At 40.6% G+C, this 26,672-nt stretch overlaps 1 protein-coding gene across 5 annotated transcripts in view; it reads right to left on the bottom strand.

The window, feature by feature from the left end:
* Positions 1–4,015: 4,015 nt before the first annotated feature.
* The window catches only part of Cdk8 (cyclin dependent kinase 8), a 171,870-nt gene continuing 149,213 nt past the window's right edge, over positions 4,016–26,672 (bottom strand). For 2 of the 5 annotated variants that reach the window (XR_009227183.1, XR_009227178.1), the window contains 2 exons: positions 25,631–25,676; positions 4,016–13,385 (listed from right to left, as the gene is read on the bottom strand). The gene's annotated coding sequence lies outside the window, so the exon portion shown is untranslated. Of the gene's footprint in view, positions 25,677–26,672 lie in introns of all 5 variants that reach the window. The other 3 variants (XR_009227182.1, XR_009227177.1, XR_009227181.1) reach the window with 2 other exon arrangements.

Here is a 26,672-nt window from a genome sequence, read left to right as displayed (position 1 = left end):
TTCCCTCCCCTCCAGGTTTCCACAAAGGTATAGCAGTGTCACAGAGACAAGGCAGTCTGACATTGTCAAAGGCATCACTGATAGACAAGGAGTCAGAATAGTAGAAACCCTTTTCCAGCTGTCTTTGAGGCTCCTTCGTCAGCTTTGGCAAACCACTCCTTTATCCCAGGGGAATGCCCAGCCCCCAAGGGACACATCACCCCACTGTTCAGGGAAATCATGTTTGTATTTGTCACCAGTTTCATCAGCCATTCCTGAGAGTCATATTGCAAGGTGGTTAACGGGATCTGCACCAAGAGCCTGGCACTTCTGACTGCCAACAAGTGGAGAGCATTGGGTGTATGTGTGCAGATGGGGCCAGTATACAGGCCACTGGCTTGGGCCACCTTCTCTTTAAATCTTTCATGATAGGGTGCCTGAGTTCTCACCATTATAATTTCTTTTTTTTTTCAATTAAATTATTTCATAAAGCTTCTGTTCAACTGGAAGGAGTAAAGAATGAGCACAGTAAATCCATGAACAGTTGTTCAGTTGCAGTTAGTTTATCAGATTAAGTGGATCCAGCAGAGACCAAGGATAGGAAAGCTTTGTTAGGAGGGGCTCAGGACCATGCGTGGCTCTCAGGGAAGCCCCATGCTTGTTGCAGAACAAGGGCACAAGACAACTAGCTGTGGGAGGGCTGGAGGGAGTAGAATCAACTGACATATGCAGTCTCCAGAACGAACTCTTTTCATAACACGATGTTACAGTGGACCCTACATGCAGTTTTCAGCTATTAAAATGAGGTAGAGGAAGTATAAGAATTGGCCTAGCCGCAGCACCAAATCACCCTGGAAAACAACTTGTTTTCATCACCAGAAATCATGTGTTGATTGTTAGGCCCAGTATCTGAACAAAAGAGTATGACAGATTCAGTCTCTGCCTCCCCCAAAGTTTGCCAGTCTAAGAGAGAGAGACACAGAAGTAGGACACAAAGAGCAGGAAAAAAAAACAAGGAAATGTGAATGGATGGTGAGATATTTATAGCATGTGTAACTCTGAAATGCACAGCTGCCATCCTGGGCACAGCTGGGAAACAACAATGGGCAGACCCGTCCATCAATCCATCCTTCATGCAGTCCTCCTGAGGAGTACTGAGTGCCAATTGTGTGCCAAACCCTGCAGTAGGAGTTTTGAGGCATACTGAGATGAAAAACGGTTCCTTATTCCCAACGAGGTTACCATCTGAGGGGACTTAATGCATGGTAAGAGGTCAGGCAGGCCAACATTAGAATTCAATTTCACAGTGCCACTCTGGGCCACTATTTCCTCTTCTGTAACAAGGAGTACTATCATTGACCATTCAGAGTTATATATACACTGAAGAAGCTAATGAAATGTTCTAATGCAATGAAGGACTCCATAAATGTTCATTTCCCTCTTTTTTTCCATGGATTACTATGACACAAGGCAGAAAGTGGTATGTTACAAAGTATTCTGAGTTCAGAGATGCAGTTATTTATAGCTCAGAAAAGAGTTCATGGGATAGGTGGAATTTGAACTTAACCTTGCAGAAGAACAGATTTGGATATGTAAAAACTGGAGATGATGTGTCTCTGAGGGAACTACATGGGCCAAAGTCCGGGGGGCAGGTTACTGCTGGCATTGATAAGAAATACCAGAAGATAATAAGGGGTCAGGTCGCTGAGAGCTTTGCCTGCTAGGCTAAGGGTGAACTTCAGGTTTCTGAGCAGGAAGGTGTGACTGGTAATCTTCCATTGGAGATGGATTCTGAGCAATTGTAGAGGTTTGAGTATGACAATAGCTAATGATGTTCTAAATTGTAGGGGTGAAAAGGCTGGGGTGAGGGAAGAAGCAGAATGTATGTGTGAAGAGCACAGAGGAACCCATACCCATGACACTATTGGCTATTGGCCTCCCTTACTGGAAGGATGGCAGCCCTTCCAGCAGACACAGGAAAAATACAGATGCCAGAGAAGATAAAGGTGAAGTTGCTGGAGTATACTCGGAACTGTTTTAGTCTTGGTGTGCTGCTATGCATTCACATCTGAGACTGGGTAATTTATAATGAATAGAAATTTATTTGGCTCATGGTTTTGGAAGCTAGGAAATCCAAGATGGAGGGACTGCCTCTGGTGAGGGCCTTCTTGCTGAATCCTAATATTGTGGAAGTTATCACAGGATCAAGAGAGAGAAAGGCTAAACATTCTTTCATCAGGAACCCACCACCATCTCTCAGTACTGGTGCATTGAGGACCAAGTTTCCAACGCAATCATTTTGGGAAATAAATATAAATCACAGCATGAATTATTCATACTGCTGGGAAGAAAGGACCTGAAAACAACTAAGAAATTAACTGGAGCTCAGAGGATAGCGCTCATGTAGAAAGTTTTGTAACTGACCAACATCAAGGTCTATGGAAAAGAGGAAAGACAAAAAAAGGAGTCTGAAGATAGAGCTCTTGGGACATTGTGAGAGTGGAGGAGGAAGAAATGGGAGAGGAGGGGATGAGGGAGAAAAGTGTGATCAAAGAGACAGGAGGACAAGAGAGTGAAACACTGTGGAAGCCAAAGAAGGGGGAGCTCCAGGCAAAAGGGGGAGGTGACTAGTGACCAACAATGCAGAAAGGTTACAGAAAAGGAGGAACGGAATATAGTTTTGCCATTCAAAGCTCATCAATGATATCTCTCTTACATGCTTGTTCACTTTCATCCATGGAAGTTTTCACTTTTAGATTTTACATGGATTCTTTTTGTAACAGCAACAACAATAATAAAGTAACTAGTGATTTTAAAGAGGTCAGAATAAGATTGTACATGGCTAAGTTGTGCAATCTTATTAGAAGGTTAGAAAATATAAGCAATGGTTATAAATGGCTCTTGAAGATATTTTACAAAAGAAGAGGAGAGAAGCTCAAGTAAAGGCAGAAGCGAGGAAGGTTTTAGTCAGCCATGTGCTGGAAATGAAATTCTGTGAATGACTCAGAAATTGGCAAATGCTACCATCAGCCACCTCCCCTCACACCCTGCCAGTTGCTATGCTCTTGAGCACACCACTGCTTCCAGGCTGGGCAGAGGAATGCAGTGGAGAGGGAGAGACTGAAAGCAGTTAAAGTAGAGGGACCTATGAATGGGAGAGGGGAAGGGAAGCTCTTCTAGGTTAGGGAAGTCTAAGTGTCACTGTGCCATATGGGGATACCGAGTTGTTAGAGAATGAGGGATCATGAGGACAGGATGTTGGGAGAATCATTACATGGACTCAAATGAAAGAGTTAATAACTCAGTTGGATATCATTTCCTACCTCAGCTACAGAAAGAAATTTGGTCAAAACTAAAGAAAATTATGTTTGGGAATAAATACATTTTAACCTTTATTGAGGTATAACTGACATGTATGATAAAAAGCTAAGATATTTACTATGTACAGTTTAATATGTTTGGTGATAAGTATCCATGAAACCATCAAGCCATCATCACAGTCAATGACATAGACTTATTCATCACCTCCAGAGGTTTCCTCCTGCCCCTCCTGTTTTATCCACTGTGATAAGAGTACTTAATACAAGATCTACTCTTTAAGCAAATTTTTAAATATGCAATCCAGAATTGCTAATTGTAGGCCATATCCTCTTCAATAACTCTCTAGATCTTATTTATTTTGAATAACTAAAACTCTATACCCTTGGATAAACACCTCCCCATTTCTCCCTCTCCCCAGCCCCTGGAAGCCAATTTGCTACCCACTTCTTCTATGTTTGACTATTTAAAATTCTTCACATAAGTGAGAATATGCAGTATTTATTTTTTTGTGCTTAACTTATTTCACTTAGCATAATTTCCTGAAAGACCATCCATGATGTCTCAAAAGGCAGGATTTCCTTCTTTTTCAAGGTTGAGTTATATTCCATAGTGTGTATATACTACATTTTCTTAATCATCAGTCCATGGACACTTGGGCTGACTGCACATCCTGGCTATTGTGAACAGTGCTGCAATAAATACAGAAATGCAGATGTCTCTTTCACATACTGATTTTATTTTCTCTGGATATATACCCAGAAATAGGATTGCTAAACCAAATGGTAGTTCTTTTTTTTTGAGGAAAATTCATGTTGATTCATGCATAAATTGGCTGCACCAATTTATATTCCCACCGACAGTATTCAAATGTTCCTTTTTTTAACATCCTCATGAACACTTGTCATTTAAAAAAACTGATTAATAGCCATCCTAATATACTCAAGGTGATATCTCACTGTGGTTTTGATTTGCATTTCCCTGATTATCAGTAGGATCGAGCACCTTTCCATTTACCTGCCAAATATTAATGTTTTTTTCAGGAGAAATGTCTATTCAGGCAGGTCCTTTGCCTAAATCAGATTGTTTTGCCATTGAATTATAGAAGTTACTTACATAATTTGTGGATGACTTTTTTTTTCAGATATATCATCAAGAAATATCTTCTCTCATTCCACAGGTTGCTTTTTAATTTTGCTAAAGATTTCTTTTGCTATGCAGAAACTTTTAAGCTTGATGTAATCCCACTTGTCTATTTTTGCTTCTGTTTGATGTTATTCAGTCTAAGGTCTAGAAGCCTTTCCCCTATGTTTTCTTCTAAGAGGAGGGAAAAATAGTTTCAAATGTGGCTAAACAGCCTAACCTTCATTATGGTATGGTATTTCTTTGAGTTATACTTAATGCCTTAGAAGTTTCTTCATTGTCAATAAAGCTTATAGTAGAAATCCAAGAGTTGTAAAACAGCCAAATCCTATTAATAAAGAATATATTTTAGTCATCCACAATACTATAGTATAGATTTGGACTCCAAGGCCTATGTGTTAAAAGCTTCATCTCCAATTTGGTTTTATTGGCAGGTGGTAGAACCTGTAAGAGGTGATAACAGAAGGTTTTAGGTCACTGTGGGTATGTCCTTGAAGGGAACAGTAGGACTTTGGCCCCTTCCTCTCTCTTTTTGCTTCCCAGATGCCACAAGGTGAGCAGCTTGCTCTGAAACTACATGCTTGCAATTATAATGCTGTGTGCCACCACAGGCCCAAAGCAACAGGACCAACTGGTCTCAAAACTGTGAGACAATACAACCTTTCCTCTTTTTCATTTGATTATCTCAGGTATTTTGTTACAGTGACAGAAAGCTGACTACCACAAATAATAAGAAGAACTGGACAAGAGGGCACATTGAGTTTGAACAAATACGATACTCAAATGTTACACACTGTATTTTCTTACATAGGATAAAGTGAACAACCTAAAGCAACATAATCATAATCTTCAGAATAAGAGGCTAAGATATGAAGTTTTGTTTGAGGGAGGCTATAAACCTAAAATCATATGTGAAGTTTCTTTTCTAAAATAACATGTTTGAGATTTGCTCTTTCTTGATATTACTATGATACACTTCTTGCCTTTCAGGATTTTAATTTAATCTTAAAAGCAGTTACAACAAATATCCAGTTTTCCCCAAAGGTATTTAAACTTCATTATCAGTTTTAGAGTCTTCTATGTAAACTAACAAATGTGCACACAAAAAGAAAGTATAAGGAAGGCTGAGAAAGAAGGGCAAAAACAAATATGTTTGGCCAATTCTGGGGCCTGAAATGAGTTTGATTTAAGAGTGTTCTGTAATTACCCACTCATATCTCTGAGGTCCCCTTCATAGGCTCCTGGAAACAAAGGAATTTCACAATATTTCAGGGATGACTGTAGGAGAGAGCTACCAGCTGGTCCTACATTTAAGGCAAAAGTCCCGCAGGCTCCTTTTGCAAATGTCAGGAATGTAAGACCTACTCCCAGATGAATATCTCAGGAAGGATAATCTAAGGGCAGCTGAGGACACTTGGTTCCATTCCCTTTGCATCAATAGCATCTCTAACTAATGCACTTGGCCTTCTGTTACTGAGTTTTCTAGCAGGGAATTCTTTGCAACTCTATGATACATCATCTGATTCTCAAATAAAAACTTATTTTTCTTTCCTTTGAGGACAAATACTGTCATCCATGGACAGAAAGAGAGATTAGAGTTCCCAAAGTAATTCAGTGTCCAGGATCTTGGACTCAAAGGTCAGAGAAGAGTTAATCTTTTTTTATTGAAATTTTAAATTAAGGAGCCATAGCTCAATGTAAAGTAACTTGGAAATGTGACATACTGTGAAAAGAAGGTAAAATGACATTGAAAAAAAAAAGGAGTAATACCCATATCAGAATATATTTTTTAAAATGTGGGGTGGAGCGTAAGAATTTCTGTTAATCCCTGTCCCTATCCACAGGGAGGAGAAAGGAAGGATAACATGGTATCTGGCCTGATTGGCAGCCTTATTTTTTTAGTATTTATTTTTTAGTTGTAAAAACACATTATGTTTATTTTATTTACATGTGGTGCTGAGGATCAAACCCAGGGCCTCACACGTGCTAGGTGAGTGCTCTACCGCTGAGCCACAACCCCAGCTCATTGGCAACCTTATTGTAGACTAATAATTTATTTGTAGACTAATAATTTGGTATTCAGTTCCCATGATTTGAATATATTGAGAATTTAGGATAATTTCTAAATTTATTTTTTAAAAAAACAGCAATAAAAGTCATGGCTAAGGGGCTGGGGATGTGGCTCAAGCAGTAGCGCGCTCGCCTGGCATGAGTGCGGCCCGGGTTGGATCCTCAGCACCACATACAAACAAAGAAGTCGTGTCCTCTGAAAACTAAAAAATAAATATTAAAATTCTCTATCTCTCTCTTAGAAAAAAAAAAAGAAAAAAGAAAAAAAAAGTCATGGCTAAGATATGCTGAGATGGCCAGGCATGGGGCACATGCCTGGGATCCCAGCAGCTCGGGAGGCTGAGGCAGGAGGGTTGTGAGTTCAAAGCTAGCCTCAGCAAAGGCAAGGTGCTAAACAACTCAGTGAGACTCTGTCTCTAAATAAAATACAAAATAGGGCTGGGGATATGGCTCAGTGATCAAGCACCCCTGAGTTCAATTCCTGATAACCCCCCCAAAAAAGATATGATAATATGTTACAATGTGCCAGGCACTGTGCAAATAACTCTCTATATATGATCTTATCATTTATAGAACCACACAATTATTTATACCATTACCATCACTGATCCAATATTTTAGATATTGAACTTGATAAAGAAGTTTTTACCAAGTTCAATATCAAGTTTTTCTTTTTAAAGAAGTTCAGAACTTTCTAAGGACAGTGGCTATCAAGTGGCAGAACTGGATTTTGAGCCTAGGATTTATCTGGCTGCAAACCCTACTCATTTGATCACTGACTGAGACAATGAAAATGACCCTGAGATTTTAAAAAAAAAAAAAGATGAATCTAGAGACACATGACAAAAGAGAGATCTTTTTTTTAAAAAAAATTGTAGTTGTAGATAGACAGCATACCTTTATTTTATTTGTTTATTTTTATGTGGTGCTAAGGATCAAACCCAGTGCCTCAAATGTGCTAGGCAAGAGCTCTGCCACTGAGCTACATCCCCAGTCCACAAACAAGCTTTCAAAGTCCCATTCCATAAAGGAGTTCTGTATAACCCTGGACAAGCACTTCTTTCTCTCTGAGCCTTGATTTCCTTGTTTGTGTGTGAGGAAGGGTAACTAATAGTACTTACCCCCCAAATTGTTATGAGGATTAAGCCAAGCAGCAAATGTAGTCTTCTGTTCCCATGATTATGTGTCGAGAAAGCTCCTTGGGTCCTCACAGCAGCCCTGAGGTAAATGGAGGCACTACTGCAAATGCCTTGGAGAAATCCAGATGAAAGAGGATCTCTTCCAAAACCTCTTTAAGGGAGTCCAAAATCAACCCACAATTTTTAATTTAATCAATAAATACAGATACAACAATTGTTTTAGTTTCCTCAGCTTCTGGAGCAAAGCACTTGGTGACTTTAACCAACACAGATCTTTTTTTCTGAGGATTCTGCAGGCCGGAGTGTGAAATCAGTTTTTCTGGCCTGAAATCAAGAAGGTGGCAGGGCTGAGTTCTCTCTGAGACTAAAACTAAGAATCATGTGTTAGGTGGAATGCAGCTGGCATGCCTTGGCTTGTGGCTCCATCCCTCCAGCGTCTGCCTCTGTGGTCCTATGGTCTTCTCCTCTTTGTATTAAATCTCCCTCTCTCTCCTATGAGGATGCATATAATGGCATTTGGGGCCCATACAATCCAGGCTAGTCTCTCCAACTCAAGAGCCTCAACTTTATCATATCTACAAGGATCCTTTTTTTAACTATGGTAACATTTATATGGTAACATTATAGGGTTAAGGCCTGGTATCTTTGGGGGCCGTGGTCAGTCTTTAAACTAGTAAGATATACATAAAGTCTCTCCTGGAACAAAGTCCAGCAGTACCCAGGTGTTTGGGGAATCACACCCCAGAGTCAGGCTATTTATTCCTGGTACTGCAGGAGCTTCAAGCTGAACTGAAGAAATAAAATAGTTCTGGAAAAATGCTGTGGAAAGCTATAATGAAGTGCTAGAAATTAAGTCCAAACTGTATTCAAAAGTATGGAGAGGAAGCAAAGAGGAAAAACAAATATCATGACAGACAGGGGGAACAGTCAATGGTTGAATGGGGAGGACTAGTCTCAAGCTAAACTTAGAAGGGTCAGATGTCAACTGCTCAAGAGGAATGGAAAAAAATATTCTAATTAGGAGGATTAGCAAGGACAGAAGTCAGACAGGAAATAGAACAATCCAGCAAAAGACAGTGAGCAGTGAGGGAAGACTCAGTAGCTAATGGGAAACTCATTGCTAGAAAGCCTTGAACTCAGAGATAAATTGTTTAGATTTGAAGCAAAAGGCACTAGGGATCCATGGCAAGTTCTTGAGGAGAGGAAGGCTGTCATTAGCTATATAGTGTAGCAGGAGACATGAGTCTGGAAAGCCAACTGGAAAATTTGGACACAATTCAAATTCAAATTTGAGTAGTAGAGATGGAAATAATGGGAAGGTTAGAATCTGAGAGACCATTCACAGAATGTGTCAGAAGAAAAGTTTAACAGAGGTGGAGGAACACTAGGGCATCCAGGGAAGGAAGGTGAGAAATGAGCCCATTATGTCAAGGAAGAGCCTGCAATTTCTCCTTCTAGTTACTCTCTCCCCATCACCAGACTCTGGGGATCATAGAAGTAACATGATGGATACCATGTATCCTGCCAATTATGGCCAGCTTATCAACATTTTTAAAGTTATGGTGTTTTTGCAGGTAATGACTTGAAAATTTCTACTAACTCATAAAACACTACATCATATAATAAAAATGAGTCCCAGGCTGTTTGAGTTCAAAGTGTCTCTCCACTACTCATTCTCTTATTTGCTCATTCATTCATTCAACTAGTAGTTGTTCCCACTACTGTTTTAGGAGCTACCTATATAATGTGAAAAGTCCTGGTCCTGCCCTTAACTTCAAAGTGTTTGTAGTCCAGTGAAGAGAAAGGAAGGCAATTCTACTATGGTAAGATCATTACTTTAAGGAAAGTACGAGAGAGCATAGGAATGCAGCAGAAGGGTCCCCTCAGTATGCCCAGGAGAGCCAGAAAGAGCTTCACAAGGAGACAAGTTTGGCTATGCCTGAGACTTGAAAAATAAGTAGGAGTTATCCAGACAGCAGTGGGGATGATTCCTTCCAAGAAGAGATGAACACATGTGCAGGGAGGAATGGAAGAGCCAGACAAGACTGGGGAAGTACAATAGACAGGGATTGTTGAAGGCCACCTGCCCCGACCCCAGGGCAGTGAGCTGGGGCTGGAGAATGGAGATCACGAAACTGCATGCAAGTAGTGGCCCCCTACACCATAGCTCCCTCCTGCTCTGAAGTTCTGTTACCCATGTAACAGATGTGCTCAACTCTTTAGTTCAATTCTGTTAAACAAATACCTATCAAGAAAGCTTTGGGCACAATCTTTGACCTTTGAAGAAAGTCTGAAAATAAAATCTTTCTCCTTCAAGTAACCATCAGCCACTGCTAATTCTATCAGGTGGTAAACGTCCTAGGAAATGACGCTGAAACCTCCTGGGAAGGAATCTTTTCCAGGCTCTGTCCCTGAATAGTCTCCTGTTTTTCCTTCTCCAGGGTATTAGCAAAACTTCTCACCAAGATTCATGTGGATCTAAGATCCCCCACACTTAATTAAGCAGAAACAATGAGCACCCACTTCCTTAGGGTTCTGTGATACCCTTCCAAATATCACAGAAACCTCAGCTGCCAGCAGCATCCTCTCTCCTTGCTGCTCCTTTCAGCCCGTTACTCTTCTCCTGTTATGTACAAACTTCTTTGAAGTCCAGGCCATGCTCACCATACATACCATATGGGTGACATCTGTCTTGTCCACCCTTTCTCTTCCCCATTCCCTGAAGACTTGCTTACTACCCACATCATCCTGGGGGCTTTAACACTCATGAAAAGATGCAAGTAACATTTTGGTACAGGCACCTTGACATTCCCTCCTCTTCATTTAGGTCTCCCATTCACATCACCAGAGTTTGGATCTTGGTGTCACCCAGATCTGTCTTCTCTTTGAAGTCCTATCATCCTTGAGTACCCTACTCTTGACCATAACCTTCTATCATCCTGCTATTCAATGAATTTTCGCATCAAACTCATGGAGGGGCCCCCTCAACCTCTGAGCTCTGTTTTTATCCCATTAATACTACCACCTTGGTTCTGTTTTTTCTCCATCTGGCTTGTGCTTGTGGTTCCTCACTTTCTCTGCTCTGTTAATAAATTTGAAAGGGTCCTCACCAACTTGCATTTCTACCACATTCTCCTATTACATCCAAATCTCAGATGAATCCAGTGACCTGTTCTCCTGGCTGCCACACTTATGCAACTCAATCCTAATGCAGAGAAATCACACATGCATTCTAGACACATGACACTGCAAATATGTGAAGTCCAACCCTCAATACCTTTGTCAATCACAGATTAATTAGCTCCCTTTCCAATACCTTGCAATGGCTCTTCCTACTCTCCCTTCTTTTCTCAAACCCATTAAGACATTTAGTCTTCAGTCATGAACTCTCTCAGTTTTCTGTTCTCATACCTTCAGAATCACCTAGATATGTACTTTCCCCTATTTCCTTCCTCCATTCCCAAAGGAAAAGGCGTCCTCTTCTTAATTCTACCTTTTCTGTCATCTCCATGACTAGGGCTTTCATACATTGGGCCACTTGTGTACAGTTTCAACAATTTTTATTTTATTGGCTTTTCTCAATAGCCTATAAAACATGTAGTCTCATCAGTTTTCAAAAACAAATACTTTGATTTTATATTCTTCCTCCCTATTCACTACCTCTCTTTCTCTTCCACTTTACTGCCAAACTACCTGCCCATTTTCTCCATTTCCCTCCATCTCACTCATTCCTTGGCCCTCTGTAATCAATCTCTGCTACCATAGCAACTACTTTGGCACATAACAACAGCCATCTCACATTTTGCAATTTCAGTGGATTCTTTCTTATTTCATCATGTTTTACTTTGATGTGGCATTTGACAGTGTTGATTATATCTTTCTCTAAAATCTTTCTTGTTCCTTGTCTTCTCTGATAACTACACTACACTACACTCTCCTGCTTCAATTCCACATTGTTTAACACCTTTTCTCAGCTTCTTTCAAGACCTCGTACTGCTGCCTATCCCTTTCATAAATATGTGCCTTCCCTGCCACCTTGTGTAAATGCCCTGGGAAATCTCATTCATCACTTGGCTTTGATGCTACCAGGAAGTGGATTACTGTGAACCATACATCTACTCTCTTCTGAATCTTACTGGTGAGTATTCAATTTCCTTTTAAACATTTTACTAGAATATTCCATCACATAAAACTCAACATTTCTCTGACTGAAGCTATCATTCTCTCCCAAACTCATTCTTCCTTTGCATTCCCAAGCTTGATTAAGAAGACCACCAAGGCAGGGATTGTGGCTCAGTGATAGAGCACTCGCCTAGCACGGGCGGGACCCAGGTTCGATCCTCAGCACCACATAAAAATAAAGGCATTGTGTTGTGTTCATCTACACCTAAAAATAAGAATTAAAAAAGAATATTAACATTAACAACACTATTATAATTAATTCTTAAAAAAAGAAGACCATCAGCCATCCAGTCACCCAAACCAGAATCCATGCAGTCATCTTTGACTCTTCATCATTCTCCCTTGCAGCATCCTCAAGGATGCTGCCCAGTTCTGCTACCTTAATAGCTCTCATAAACCTCCCCTCTACATCCTTCTACATCCCTCTACTCAAGAACAAAATCATGGCTTACCTGAATGAGTGCAGTCTTCTTTTAGTTGGTCTCTTGGCTTTCAAACTAGCTGCCACCACCCTCCAATCTGTCTTTCTCTCTGCTTTCAGAGTAATATGTACGAGGCACAAAGCTGGGTATGTTTGTTATAGCTTAAAACTATTCAGTAGATTTTCTTTGTGGGATAAATTGTGAGCACCTGTGTGGGAGCCACCAAGTCATGTAACCAGCGTTTTCCTCTCCTGATGGGTTTGAGGCACTATCAGTCATCCCCAATGATGTGGCTACTTTTAAGTGGCTGTAGATGGTAGCCCCCATCTTGAGAGTAGTAAAAATGCAGCCAAATGTGTCTTCATGCATGGGCGTGCCTTCCTACATCCCCAGGGATCGAGTTATTACCTTACCTGTCCTTATAACCCTGCCCCTCTTGACCTTTTATGGATGGAAATTTTTAAGAACCAGAGTCCCCACAATAAAAGACCACTCCAAAACAACCTAGCGCTCTCTCGCCAGCCTCTGTGATATTCCCTGCTCTCCCATTTGAGGAGCTTGAGGCCGAGGGCAGAGGAGCTGTCCCAGGGCTTGAATTTAAAGGTAAATTGTGTGTCTGTGTTTTATTTGATACCTTAGGAAATTCACTCAAGCAACCTCTAGTTTAGCTGCCTGCACTGCGGGCTGTACACCTGGGCATGCATTATGCAACCCTCCACAACACATGTGCCTACGTGTACCACCATGCACACTTTTATCTTCAGATATATTCTTCCAGGTATACTGGGTTTCAACCTACCACTTGTGTTTCCTGGAATCTAATGGATTATTTCCAGCATGGAAGGTTTTCTTTTGTTGCCTAGAATTGCTTCTCTCACCTTAATTACCTGGCAAATCATTACCTATCTTTCAAGATTTGGCTCAAGGACCATCTACTTGGCTCTCCCACCACTGGTTAGAATTAACCTCTCTATCCTGAGCCCAGATCTCTGTTGTAGCACTTTCAATGCTTGATTGCCATTGTTTTGGTATGTTTTTATTGTGATCACTGTGGACAGAAGCCAGGACTGATTCCTCTTGCTATTCCCATCACAGTGTCTTGCAGGCAGAAATTGTCAATATCTTCTGTCAGCTGTTTTGAAATAATGTCATAAAATAAAACTCATCATGTTTGATAAAAAAAAAACTCAGTTTTAACAAGTGTATATAACTGTATACCATCACCATAGTTATGATATAGAATATTTCCATCATCAAAAAAAGTTCCCTGGGCTGGGGATGTGGCTCAAGCGGTAGCGAGCTTACCTGGCATGCGTGCAACCCGGGTTCGATCCTCAGCACCACATACAAACAAAGATGTTATGTTCGCCAAAAACGAAAAAAAAAAAAATTAAAAATTCTCTCTCTCTCTCTCTTTAAAAAAAAAAAAGTTCCCTTAGGACCCTCTGCGTTTAATTCCCTCTTCTTACCCTGCCCCCTAACCCTTTGTAACTTCTGATTTACTTTCTATCAGTGCAGTTTGCCTTTTGTGGAATTTCATATACATGAAATCAAATAGTAGAGAGCCTTGGTGTCTGGCTTTTCACTATATTAGTATAACAATTTGGCAATTCATCCACACTGAAGCATAAACCTCCAGTTCATTCCTTTTTCTAAATCATATTCCATTATTTATCTTTTCACTACTTGATTAGAATTTGTGTCTAGTTTGGGGCTGTTATGAACAGAACTAAGAAAGTTTGCAAGTAAATCATTATGGACATGTGGTAGAAGTGGAATTCCTGGGGCATATGGGAAGTGCCCATCGAATTTTCTAAGAAATGAGCCCAACTTTTTCCAGTTGACCATAGCATTTTTCATTCTGACCATCAACGCACAGGAAATTCAGATTCCATTACTTGTCAGTCACTTTAATCTTAGCTATTCCAGTAGATGTGCAATGGTATGTGACTAACGATGGTGAACATCTTTTCACGTATGCATTTGCTGTACATATTTCTTTGTTGGTAAAGTATATTTTTAGTCTTTTGCTCAGTTTTTAAAAGTTGAGTTTTTATATTGAATTGTAAGCATTCATTATATAATACAAATAAAATTCCTTTGTCAGATATGTGTTTTGTAAATACTTTCTCACAGTCCATGGCTTACATTTTGATATTTTAGCACTATTTGGGAAGAACAGAAGTTTTTAATTTTGGTAAAATCTAATTTATTACTTTTTGCACTTTGTATGCCACTTAATAAGTTATTTCTTAACCCAAGGTCTTACCCTAAGATTGTTCTGTTTTCTTCTAGTAGTTCTATAGTTACAGCTCTTTTATTTATGTCTTTGTTCCATTTGTTGAAAAAATTCTTTTGCCATTGAATTGCCTTAGCAACTTTGTCAAAAATCGATTGGTCATATGTATATGAACTGATTTTTAGATCTACTATTCTATTTTACTGAACCATATCTTATCTTTGCACTGATACCACACTATCTTGAGCACTCTTGCTTTGCAATCAGGAAATATATTTCAAGTTTTTACAGCCTTTTTAGAACTATTCTGCTATTCTAGGTCCTTTGAGTCTTCATGTAAATTATAGAATCATCTTGTTAATTTCTATAAAAAAGCTTCTGGGATTTTAATTGGGTTTGGTGTTACTTTTAATCTATAGATTAATTTGTAAATAATTGATATCATTTTTTAAATATGGAAATTCTTTTTACATATAAAGTACTTAAGTCCATTCAATTTGCATAGAATTTTATATTTTACAGAACAAATTCACATATGTTATCTCATTAGATCCACCTAACCACACTATATGGTAGAAGAGAAATGCCAGCCTCACGTTGCAAATCAGAAGTCTAATAAGACTTCACTTAGGTCAACTAGTAAGTATATGGTGGTGCCACTTGGCTTGGCTTTTCCTTTCACTTCAGTAATTTTGATGCTTGGTCCTGTAAAAAATTGATCTGATGTATCTAAACCGTTGGCAGTAGGCCACAGCAAAAAAGACCTGTGAATGCAGAAAACTCAATCCTTCAGACTTGCTGCCTTTACTTGGGTGAAGAGGAACCTGGAAACCCAGCTCTGAGATTTCCCTGCTCAGTAGCTCCAAGTTTCTTGTGCCAACCACCATTCCCTGCCCTAATCCCAGCTCTCTGGGAGGCTGAGGCAGGCAGATCACAAGTACAAGACCAGCCAGGCAACTTAGCCAGTTCCTGTCTAGAGTCAAACAAATAACTAACTAACTAACAATAACAACAATAATCCACAGATGCCTAAGCCTCCTCCCCCAACAAGAATTTGATTCAATTGTTTGGGGCACCAGGATTTTATAAAAGTTTCCCAAGTGACCCTAATACCCTGCCAGGTTTGAAACCTATGATTCCAAGTTTCTAGGGACAGTCAGTAAGAACAGTCAGAGGAGAGATTTCTGAGAGCTGAGCAGAGAGGGAACTGCCTCTAGGTCAGAGATCCCTTGAATAGCAGAGGGGAAGAAAGATGAGAGAACTAGATGAAAGGTCTTGTCAAATTCATGAAATCAGGAGGAGATGCTAAAAATTTCACAACTCTTTTCTCTGGGGACTGATCCCAAGCCCTTTCAAAATATCATTACCCTCACTGAAGAATAAGAAATTCAGGTCTCACAGAATCAGATAAATTCATAATAGGAAACAATAAGAGATTAGGTTGTTCAATTTTCTTATGTCAGAGATAAGAAAACTGAGGTCATAGGGATTAATGACTGGTTAACACTGTGCAGTGAGGGTATGAAACTCAGGGCTGCTGGGTCCTTGGAAGGGTTCTTTCCACCTTTCTGTGGGCCTAACCATCTGCTTACTTTATTCTTTAAAGTAAAGCCACCTGGGATACAGGAGCCAATTTTCCAGTTTATGGGTCATTCAGGCCACAGCCTCCCAAGTCTTGCTGCAGCAGAAGCATCCCCCCAAATTAAAAAGACAGATCCTGGGCTCACCTGAAAACCTAAATCATTGGGGTGGAGACTAGGAATGATTCCTCCAGTTCACTTTGCTTTCCTCTTTCACTCTGATACTTGATCTCTGGCCTGTTTTGTTTTATTAAGTGTTTGGGACCTGCAGGGTCTGGAGAGGGCTGATACTGGAATCCATGGCAATTCCTAACTGGGTGAACATCTGTGACTTTTGTTTGTGGAAAATCCACGCCTACCTGCAGAATTAGCAGGAAACAATACTAGATCTCCAGACGTATGAAACCAAGGATTTTTCTTACTTCCAAAAGATATGATGAAAATTTAAAATAGCAACTGAAAAGAAAAAGCCACAAAAAAAACAGATACTAGACCCAAGCTTTACAAAATGACCAGAAAAACAGAATTGATCCCAGCTTGAGTGATCTGCAAAATGCTGAGGGTGGTCAGATACCGCATCTGGACTGGGCTGGATCCCTGCGCGCCTTATGCCTCAATCCCTGCAGAGCCCCACCTTAGTCTCCCACCCCAGAAGCCTGCAGGCCTTTTTCTGTTCGGAGCACCCACCCTGAGACAGGTTGTGGAGGGCTGGGACAGCACCAGGACTGTGACCTCAGCCTCTGCAGTTTACTGGGCATCCTAGGCGCTGTGCGGGGTTTCCAGACCACGCTCAGGGATCCTGATCTTCAAAAGCAATCGCTTTAGATGATTCAGCGGGATGGCACCAGTGCTGCATCCAGCAGCGCCCAGTACAGAGCACATGTTCGGAACATATTGGTCACTATTACTGTGTATGGGGACTAAGGGCAAGGGTCAGAGCTCTGGCCTTTCTTGGCCCCAAACCAGCCCTCCCATGTGGAGCCATGGGCTCTCTGCTTCCAGAGAGAAGCCATGGGCTCTCTGCTTCCCTGAGCTCCTCTGTACTCCACCCACCTACCCCCATGTGGGGGCCTCACCAAAGGTTTGGCCTTCCTTCTTTCATTAGTGGCCCTCAGCTCTTTTTTTTTTTTTTTAAGAGAGAGAGAGAGAATTTTTTAATATTTATTTTTTTTTTTAGTTATCGGCAGATACAACATCTTTGTTTGTATGTGGTGCTGAGGATGGAACCCGGGTCGCACGCATGCCAGGCAAGCACGCTACCACTTGAGCCACATCCCCAGCCCCCCTCAGCTCTTCTTTACACTGAATAATCTGGCTTGGTGTTTAAACCCACCAATGCCGGGGCCAACCACCTTGCTTCCTGAACTTTCTAAGAGGCATCTGGGTTAAACCTACAATTTCTGGTAATTATGGGGAGGGCAGGGAGATGATGTGCCCTCAGCCTCTGGCCTCTGGGTTCTTGCATCCATGCAGAGAAATGAAACTTCTCCCATATTCTCATTCATATTCATATTCTTTCTTTCTCTTTCTCCCCCCCCCCCACCTCACACAAACACACATACACACACCCCACATCTGAGTCCTTAGGAACCCAGAGAAGAAATTTGATTCCCTCAATGCAACTAGAAACTTGAGTATTGTAGCTCTTCTCTGGTTTTTGCCTCTTCCCTGATCAGGGTCACCTCCCTGGCCCATTGCTCAGCCACTTACTGGCTTACTGGCACTTGTCTTTGGTTCAGTTCCCCCCAACCATTTCTGAAGTCAAATATGACTCTTTCTCAGCTCTGAGAGGAGCACTAGAGCCAGCTTCTAAGGTAAATATTCACCTGGGTTCTCTTCTGGGGATTTTTAGGAGGCTCTTCCTGGGTCTCTCCTATGCTGGGTTTCCTGTTGGACTCTGGCAGCAGCTGAGAGAAGCCTACTCTAACTAATTTGTGTTGCTACCAAGTAATGCAGCAGCTAAGTTACTGCGCACCCAGCTCCAAGGAGCCCCTTTGCCCCTGGTAGTACCAGGTCTGCTGAGCTGAGCCCTGAGATGGGCCAGTCCTAGCTCTTGGCCATCATCATGATGTCTTTGGAGCTTGCCCTTGGAAATGACTGGCTAAGAGCCTCAGGGTTTGAATGTCATAGAAGAAAGAAATGATATCCTCTGAACACTGGGTTTGCACCTTCTACAGCATCCTCGTATGCTTTTGTCCCTCCATCTCAGGAAAAAGCAGCCTTGACTACTGCAACAGACTCAGTCTGTAAGGGAGATAGGCAAGCATATAAACAATGTCAATCCAGCATGTTGGTCCTGTAGCTAATGGGCTGCTGTCCTTCAAGGTGTGGTGGGGCAGAATGATTGGTGTCAAAGAAGTGGAGTAGCTTAAAGTTTATTTTAAGACAAAGAATGGATTGAGGGTATGGTATACAGTCTTCATGCCTTGATATGTGCCAACAGTTCACCCTCCTCAGTGTGTTAGCTTTCCATCACTATAACAAAACACCTGAGATAATTGCCATATAAAGAAGAAAGATTGATTTTGGCTCACAGTTTAATAGGTTCTAGTCCATAATTCGTGCTTTATTTTGGGCTGATGGTAAGGCAGCCCATCATAGTGGGAGCATAACTACTTACATCACAAGCCAAGGGGCAAAGAGAAAGAGAAAGAGACTGGGGTCCCACAATCCCCTTTGAGGCACACCTCAGATGACCTAAGGGTCTCCCCCTAGACCCCACCACCTAAAGCTTCCACCATTCTGCAGTAGTGCTACTCTAGGGACCAAACCTTTAACACATGTGCTTTTAAGGGGCATTCAAGTTCTAAACTGTAGCGCTCAGGCCCGCACTGTCCATCCCATGTGTTACTTCCATGGGCCTGTGCAAGCTGGCCTCCACGTCTTATGCCATGTGGCAAAGGGCCCATTAGTGCATATGGAACAAGGCACCACCCCAACCACACCAGCTTGATATATTCTCTCCCAGCATGGAAGAATGTACCTCCTTGAAGTTGCTCATACCTGACTGCTCTGGGCCATGGCTTCTGCGGCCCCTCATTGATTTCCCCAGAACAGTGTGGCTCTTCCATCACTTTGGCCCCAGATCATTTGCCATTTTCCTGAACATGTGCTGTGATATTTTCTTAAAATGCTGAGAGATCACTCTCTAGAACCTCTATCTGAGGCTCTGTCTTTGAAAGAGGGTATATAAGTTTACGAATGTACTAACAGTGTGAATGGTGCCCGTTCCTGAGCCTTACCTCTACTTCTGATCCGTGCCACTGATTTAATGTCCATAATGCTTTTTTGTTGTTATTATTATGGTTGTGTATGCACATGAAACCTACAATTGTAGGCATTTTAAGTGTATTGTTCAGGGGCATCAAGTATATTCACCTTACTTTATGATCCTCAACACCACTATCTAGAACCTTTCAACACCCCACAGACTTTTCCATTAAACCATAACTGTTATAGCAACTACCATTCTACTTACTGTCTCTGTAAATTTCACTTAGAAAACACATTTTCATAATTAAAAATATGCTAGTCATAAATTAGTACAATTGGTGTGGAGAACTGAAGATTGAACCTAGGGGCACTCTACCACTGAGTTATATCCCCAGACCTTTTTAAAATTAGTTTTCTATTTTGAGAGACAAGGTCTTGTTGTTTCCATGGCTAATCTTGAACTTGCAATCCTCCTGCTTCAGTCTCCTGAATAGCTGGGATTACAGGTGTATGCCTCTGTACATGGCTCCTAATTTCATAGAAATGCTACTGATTTTTGCAAGTTGATTTTGTGCCCTCCAACTTAATTCATTTACTAATTCAAACAGTTGTTTTTTTGTTTTGTTTTGCTTTTATGGAGTCTTCAGTAATTTCTAAATATAAGATCAGAGATAATTCAGCTTCATTTTAAATTTAGATATCTTTAATTTTTTTCTCTTGCCTAATTTGTCAGGCTAGGATTCCTAGTGCTATGGTGAAAAGAAGTGGTGAGACTGGACATCCTTGTCATGTCCCTGATCTTAGAGGGAAAACATTCAAATTTTCACAGTTGAATATGATCTTAGCTCTGGGCTTGTCATATATGGCCTTTATGGGCTGAGCTACATTTCCTTTATATCTAAATTGTTGAGAGGTTTTCTTTTTAATCATAAGACATTGAATTTTGTTGAATATCTTTTCATCATCTGTTGATATAATCAGATAGTTTTTGACTTTCATTCTCTTACTGTGGTGTATCACATATATTGATTTGCATATGTTAAACCATACTTGCATGCCAATGATAAATTCCACCTAATCATGGTAAATGAACTTTTTAATAGGCTGTTGAATTTGGTTTGCCAGTATTTCATTGAGGATTGTTGCAACTATGTGAATCAGGGATATCAGCCTGCAATTTCCTTTTCTTTTGGTATCCTTGTCTAGTTTGCTTTACAAAATGATTTTTGTCATTTTCCCCTTTATTTGACTTCTTTGGAAAAGTTTGAGGAGGATTGGTTTTTTCTCTTAAGTATCTATTAGAATTCAGCAATGAAGTCATCAGGCCCTGGGCTTTTCTTTGATGGGTGACTTTTTTATAACTATTTCAATCTGCATGCTCATTATTGGTCTGTTCAGATTTTCTATTTCTTCATTATTTTGTCTTGGCAGGTTGTATCTAGGAATTTCTCTCTTCTAGTTTATCCAATTTGTTAGTGTATAAATCATAGTAGTCTCTTAGGACTTTTTTGTATCATGTGGTATTGATTGTAAAGTATCTTTTTTTACTTTTTATTTTGAGTCTTCTCTTTCTTCTTAGTGTAGCTAAAGATGTGTTGATTTTGTTTATCTTTCCAAAAAACCTACTCTTGTTTCCACTGATATTTTCTATTGTTTTTCTGGACTATATTTCATGTATTTCTGCTCTCATCTTCATTATTTTCTTTCTTCTACCTACTTTAGGCTTTTTTGCTCCTTATTTTTCTAGTTCTTTAAGGTGTGATATTAGGTTATTTAGAATCTTTTTTAATGTAGGCATTTATTGCTATAAATTTTCCTCTTAAAATTGCTTTTCCTGTGTCCCATAAGTTTTGATATGCTGTGTTTTCATTTTTTATTTGTGTTGAAATACTTTTAATTTCCCTTTAATTTCTTCTTTGAAGAAATGCTTGTGAGCATGTTGTTTAACTTCCACATATTTGTGAATTTTCCAAAATTATTGTTATACTATTGTGGCTTGAAAAGATACTTGATATGATTTAATCTTCTTAAGTTTGTTAAGACTTATTTTGTGGCCTAACATATGAACTATTCGAGAGAATGTGTACTTTACACGGTTGCTATTATTGGATGGATTCTGGATTTATTTGTAAGGTCCATTTTGTCCAAAAGGCAGTTCATGTCTAAAGCTTCTTATTGATTTTTTTTTTTGTCTTGATGAACTGTTTATTGTTGAAAGTGGGTCATTAAAGTTCTCTAATTTTTTTTTTAATGAACCCAGGGCCTCACACAAGCTAGGTAAGCTGTCTACCACTCAGCTACATCTGAAATCTGAAATCTCCTTATTTTACAGTATTTCTGTCCCTTATCTTGTTAAATCTTGGGGAGTTCATCAGTGGGTATAGCAAATGCCTCTAGTATCAGGGTGGGGGTCTAGCTCTTTATGGCAGCTGAGCTAGAGCCTGGAGCATGATAATGCATAGTGAGAGCTTTCTCCAGGCCCAAAGTGTAAACCACCTTCCTATATGATGACTCCTGTGTCCAAACTGTGAGCAGACCCAGTGTAGCCATAAAATCTGGGTGCAGGCATTTGTGGGTTGGACACACTTCCAGGTTGGAAATTGTGAGGAGTGATTCCTTCCCCAAAGCAGTTCAACAATGACCATTTCTTGGGAAGAGAAAGGCTATGGAGCTACATTTCCCTTTTTGAATAGTATGGTGACCTCAGGGGCAAGAGATGTGAGTGTACTCCACAAAAGAGGCCACTGGGAGCGACAGTGGTTCTTACCATGTGGTTGATACCAATAGCCTCCACCATTATTTTTTCCTAGCTGTCTCCTAGTGTCTCTGCTAATTTAATTAGTAACCCTTTTATACAGCTATTCTCCATTTTGTGTTCTGTTGTATTACTGCAGATTCTTTAATGGGCCCCTAAAACCTCTCTGGATTATTTTGGCTGATAGAAGAATGAAGGTTGACTTCTCTTACCGTGCCATTTTGGATTTCTACACCCAGAAGCTCTGAGTACAATTTTTTTTGTGTGTGTGTGGTGCTGGGGTTCAAACCCAGGGCTTTGTGCATGCAAGGCAAGCACTCTACCAACTGAGCTATATCCCCAGCCCACTAAGTACAATTTTTAAATTCAGTATATTTCTTTTTGTGCAGGGAGAATACCATTATGATTAATTGGGGTTAAAATTTCATGTTCCCTAAAAAAAATGATTGCAAAAATTCATATATCAAATCTGAAGAGCTATATAAAATCAAGCAGTGGATTGGGTTTGGTCCTCAGGTATAGTTTGCCAGACCTTGTACCAGGTGCTCAATAACAAACTGGTGAATGAATGGAATCAATTCTAGTCTCACCTACTCCTTGGTGACAATTTCAGCATAGAAATAGGCTTGGATTGAAAACAAACTGCTCTCATGGAAATGGCCCATCAGTTTTACAGCAGCTTCTCCCATATCTGCCTCTTTTTACTTCAAGGACATACTCAGAGAGTGAAGCTTGGTTGGCCTTCAAGTGGAGTTAGGGAATCCTAGAGCATGATTCTGCATGAATTATTCTTCAGGGAGTCTTTGTGTACTGCTTAGAGTTCTCACTCTTTACTTCCAAACACAGCAAAAACAAACAAACAAAGCAAACACAGCACTTAAGTACAACTGTGTTAAAGATGGTGCCAAACAGGGCCAAATAGAGACAGAGAATAGGATGCTGTTATTATGCCTAACTAACAGATGGCTTATCTCTTCCTTATATTCTCGACAATGATACATCTCAAACTCTCAAGGTGCTTAGAAATTGCTAGAGGCTCTTGTTAAAAGTCAGAGTCAGATTCTGAGGTGGGATAGAGATTCTACATTTTGAGTGACCTCCAGGTGGTAGGGATGCAGTGGCCTGGGCAGTATGTTTTGAGAAGTATGCCCCCCTCTACCTGGAGGCCCAGACAGTCAGGCCAGGTAGGCACTCTCTGAGGTGAAAAAATGTGATGGCTGTAATTCTTTTTCTTTAATTATCCAATGTATTAAAAAAATAAAGGAATGCCAAAAAGCAGTTTCAAAAATATTGATATATTTTGAATGTTCACAGTTTAACAAATTGACTTATCTATCATGCCTGCACAGAATATGATATAATATAATTGTGCCTGTCACAGAATAATTATGACATTTATAAAAGTATATTAATTCCTAAAGCACCATGGGTGTGTGATGTGGGAGTGGGACACAACTTTAAGTTTAAGCAATGGACATCTTTCCCTCTTGTTAATTTTCTCTGGGATTGAATGTATGATATTATTTTAAAATAATGTTGAAAAGTCTGAAATGGAAGTTCTTCATGCATGGGGTAGCCACTCTACCCCTGGCTCTAGTGCACTTGCTTTAAGGAGTAGACCTCAGAGAGCAGGATCCAGCCTAACATGCAGTGTCTGCTGTCCATCTTTGCTTGGGACTGCCTTTTTCCAGATCATTGTCACAAGAAATTTCTAATTCCCCCAGGAACCCTACTCTGTTTCATCCACAGAGGCTAAGGTGACCCTGTGGTCTCAACTAGACATTACATAAAAGGTAGAGATTAAAGTGGAGCAAATTGGGAAGTGAAGCTGGAGCTGAGGGAGCTGCAGGTATTTCCAGCTGGCCAGGCACTCTTCAGGGGATGGGGTTGGCCCTGGCCTTGTGTAGAACTCTTTCAAGGAATCTCACAAGCTGAATCCAGTTACTCTGAGCCTGGGCATGTTTCTTGAATTGCTACTATTTACTTTGACGTATTATAGAAAGGGCTATCTTTGAATTATAAAAATTTTCATTTTAGGGGAGAAATTACAACAGCATGTCTTACAATAAGAAGTGAATTTAGCATTGGCTATAGTTCAGATGGGAGTCCCCCAAATGTTCATGTGCTGGAAGCATGGTCCCCAGTGTGGTAGTGTGAGGTGGGACCTTTAAGAGGTTAATGGGAGGTTATTAGGTCATTTGACTCTACCCTCACAAATGGATTAATGTTGTCTCATAAGAGTGAGTCAGGTTAGGTAGAAATGGATTAGTTCCCGTGAGAACAGGTTTTTATGAAAAGACTGAGCCTGTCCCTCCCTGGTCTCTTGCTCCCTTGCTCATACACATGCCCTTCTACAAGTGACTGTTTGCCTTTTCTGCCACGTTGTAATATAGCCAAGTGACCCTCACCAGGACATTGGTGCCATTCTCTTAGACCTCCAGAACTGTGAACCCAATAAACCTCCTTTCTTTTTAAGTACCCAGCCACAGGTATTTTTAATGGCAACACAACACAGACCAAGACAGAATACTTAATTATTATTAGACTTGCAACACAGCCTGTCCCCCTACATACCCAATAAATGTGCATGCTTATTCTCACTGCATCCCAGGAACCTGACACCCTGTTTGGTGCACAGTAGGTCTCAGTGAATGAATGAAGTTTTAAGAGCAGTCCTTTAGACTCTTATTTCACAGCTGTGCCTGGAATTGCCTTTTGAGATCCTCAACTCAGGGATTGTGTCCCTTATTCCACTCAGCTTCACATCCTTGATGGCAGGGGAGGAAACTCAGAACCCAGAATGCCAAGATCAACTCTTCTAGTGGTAACTTAACCTAGACATCTGTCTTCCTTCAAACACCTGGTACTGTTACCCCACTTATTGTCTATACTTGTTCCTTATGCAGATAGGAACAAATATAGACAGTAAATGGGGTAACCAATCCTTAGTGGATGCCAAAGCCCCAGGCTCTACAACCCCAAGAGCCAGGGCTGTGAACACTCACACTCTCCTAGGTCTCTCTTTTCCAGGTCACTACAGGCATTGTTCCTGGTGACCATCTTCTGTGGCCAGGATGATGACAGCTGCCTCAGGTGTTCCCCTTTGGAAGTATTCTGAATCCTTTCTTTCCTGTCTATCCAATTTCCAGGGCAGGCTGAGCAAGTTCCTTAGAGAATAGGTTGGCATCACACCAAACCCTTTCAGCATTTAAAACCATTTTCTCCCAGGCTACAGCTCAATGGAGGCTCACCTGGCTGTGTGATTACCCTTTAGCCTCCGCTTCCTCCTGTCCCTGGGGCTGGAGAATAAATCAAGTGCTTCCTGGGGGACTGAGAAAGTGTGTTCTGTTTAAGGATAAGAGCATCATTTAGACATAATGAAAGCTGCAGAAGAGACATTTGGCTTGGACCAAGACAAACCATTTCTAAACCAGTCATTGCTGTCTGAATGTGGTAGAATCTCTTTCCACCACAGGGACAAAGCTGGGATTGTGCAGCTCTTAAATAAATAAATGAGCTCAGAAATGAGTGTAAGAGGGCTTTCGAATAGCGAGTATGCTTGGAATGCACCACCAAGAAATAAATGTTACCTCTGTTTCCATGTAGAGTGGGAGACTTTCATAAACTCTCGGGAGCCTGAAATAAACACAGAATTTAAAATAAGAAATAAAAATCACAAAAACAAAGGCATGTGAGCACATTTCTAATTGTCTAAAAGTCAATCTATTGATGTAATTTAATTTCCAACTGGTATATGATACATATCAATTAAGATTTCATTAAAGAATATTATCCCAGAGAAAAGAAACACAGCTGCAAATAATTAGTAAGCAGAGGAGGAAGTGATGGGTGAAGGATCCCAAGCCCAGCTTGCCCAGTGCTTTCTGTTGCAAATAACCAAAAGTCAATCAAAATGGCTCAAAGTGTAAGGACTTTTACTTGCTTGTATAGCTTGAAAATCCAGAAGTGGGACAGGCTTCTAGAGTGTGGATCCATGCCAAAGCCCCTAGTTTCCTGTGGTCTCTCTGCACCTCCACCCTCAAAATCAGTTTTATCCCAAAACTGCCACTCTCAGTTCCTCCTCCCTCATTCCTTTATTGACTTGATGGAAAACACAATTTTGCTAATTTGCCTGTGGATGTGAAGGTGCACTCTCCGAGGCAGGTGGGCTTAATCTGAATCTTGGCTCTGCCTGAGAGATGTGCATCTTTGTCATCATGTGAAACTCTTAAGCACCAGGTTCCTCATCTGGAAAATGAAAATAATTGTAATAGCCTGAATCCTAGGATTGTTGTCAGTGTTAAATGAGAGTGTGAGATGGTGGCTGGCATACAGTAGTCACTTGATAAATGCAAGGGTTCATTCTTGGTCTTCATGTAACTTACAGAAGTGTGCACAGTGTTGGACACCGTGCTAGGTGAAGGAGATGAGAGTTATTGGGAATACAGACAAGGAATTAAGCTGTTAGGACACCATGTAGTAGTATCCCACCCTTCATATCCTGTAAGACTAGACGTGGGATTGGCATCTGGTAGACAACAGAGATAAGCAGGAGAAATGGGGAAGAAGGCAACACTGGCCTCCAGCATCACTTGGGGGTCTTAGACTCCTTTATTCAAAGCACAGATTTGG

This window comes from Marmota monax, unplaced genomic scaffold, assembly GCF_021218885.2.
Source record: "Marmota monax isolate L192 unplaced genomic scaffold, Marmota_monax_Labrador192_F-V1.1 WCK01_AAM20220418_F8-fsc00043, whole genome shotgun sequence".
NCBI classification, from domain to species: Eukaryota; Metazoa; Chordata; class Mammalia; order Rodentia; family Sciuridae; genus Marmota; species Marmota monax.
Note: the sequence above shows the minus strand (reverse complement) of the source record. Positions and strands in the feature narration are given on the sequence as shown.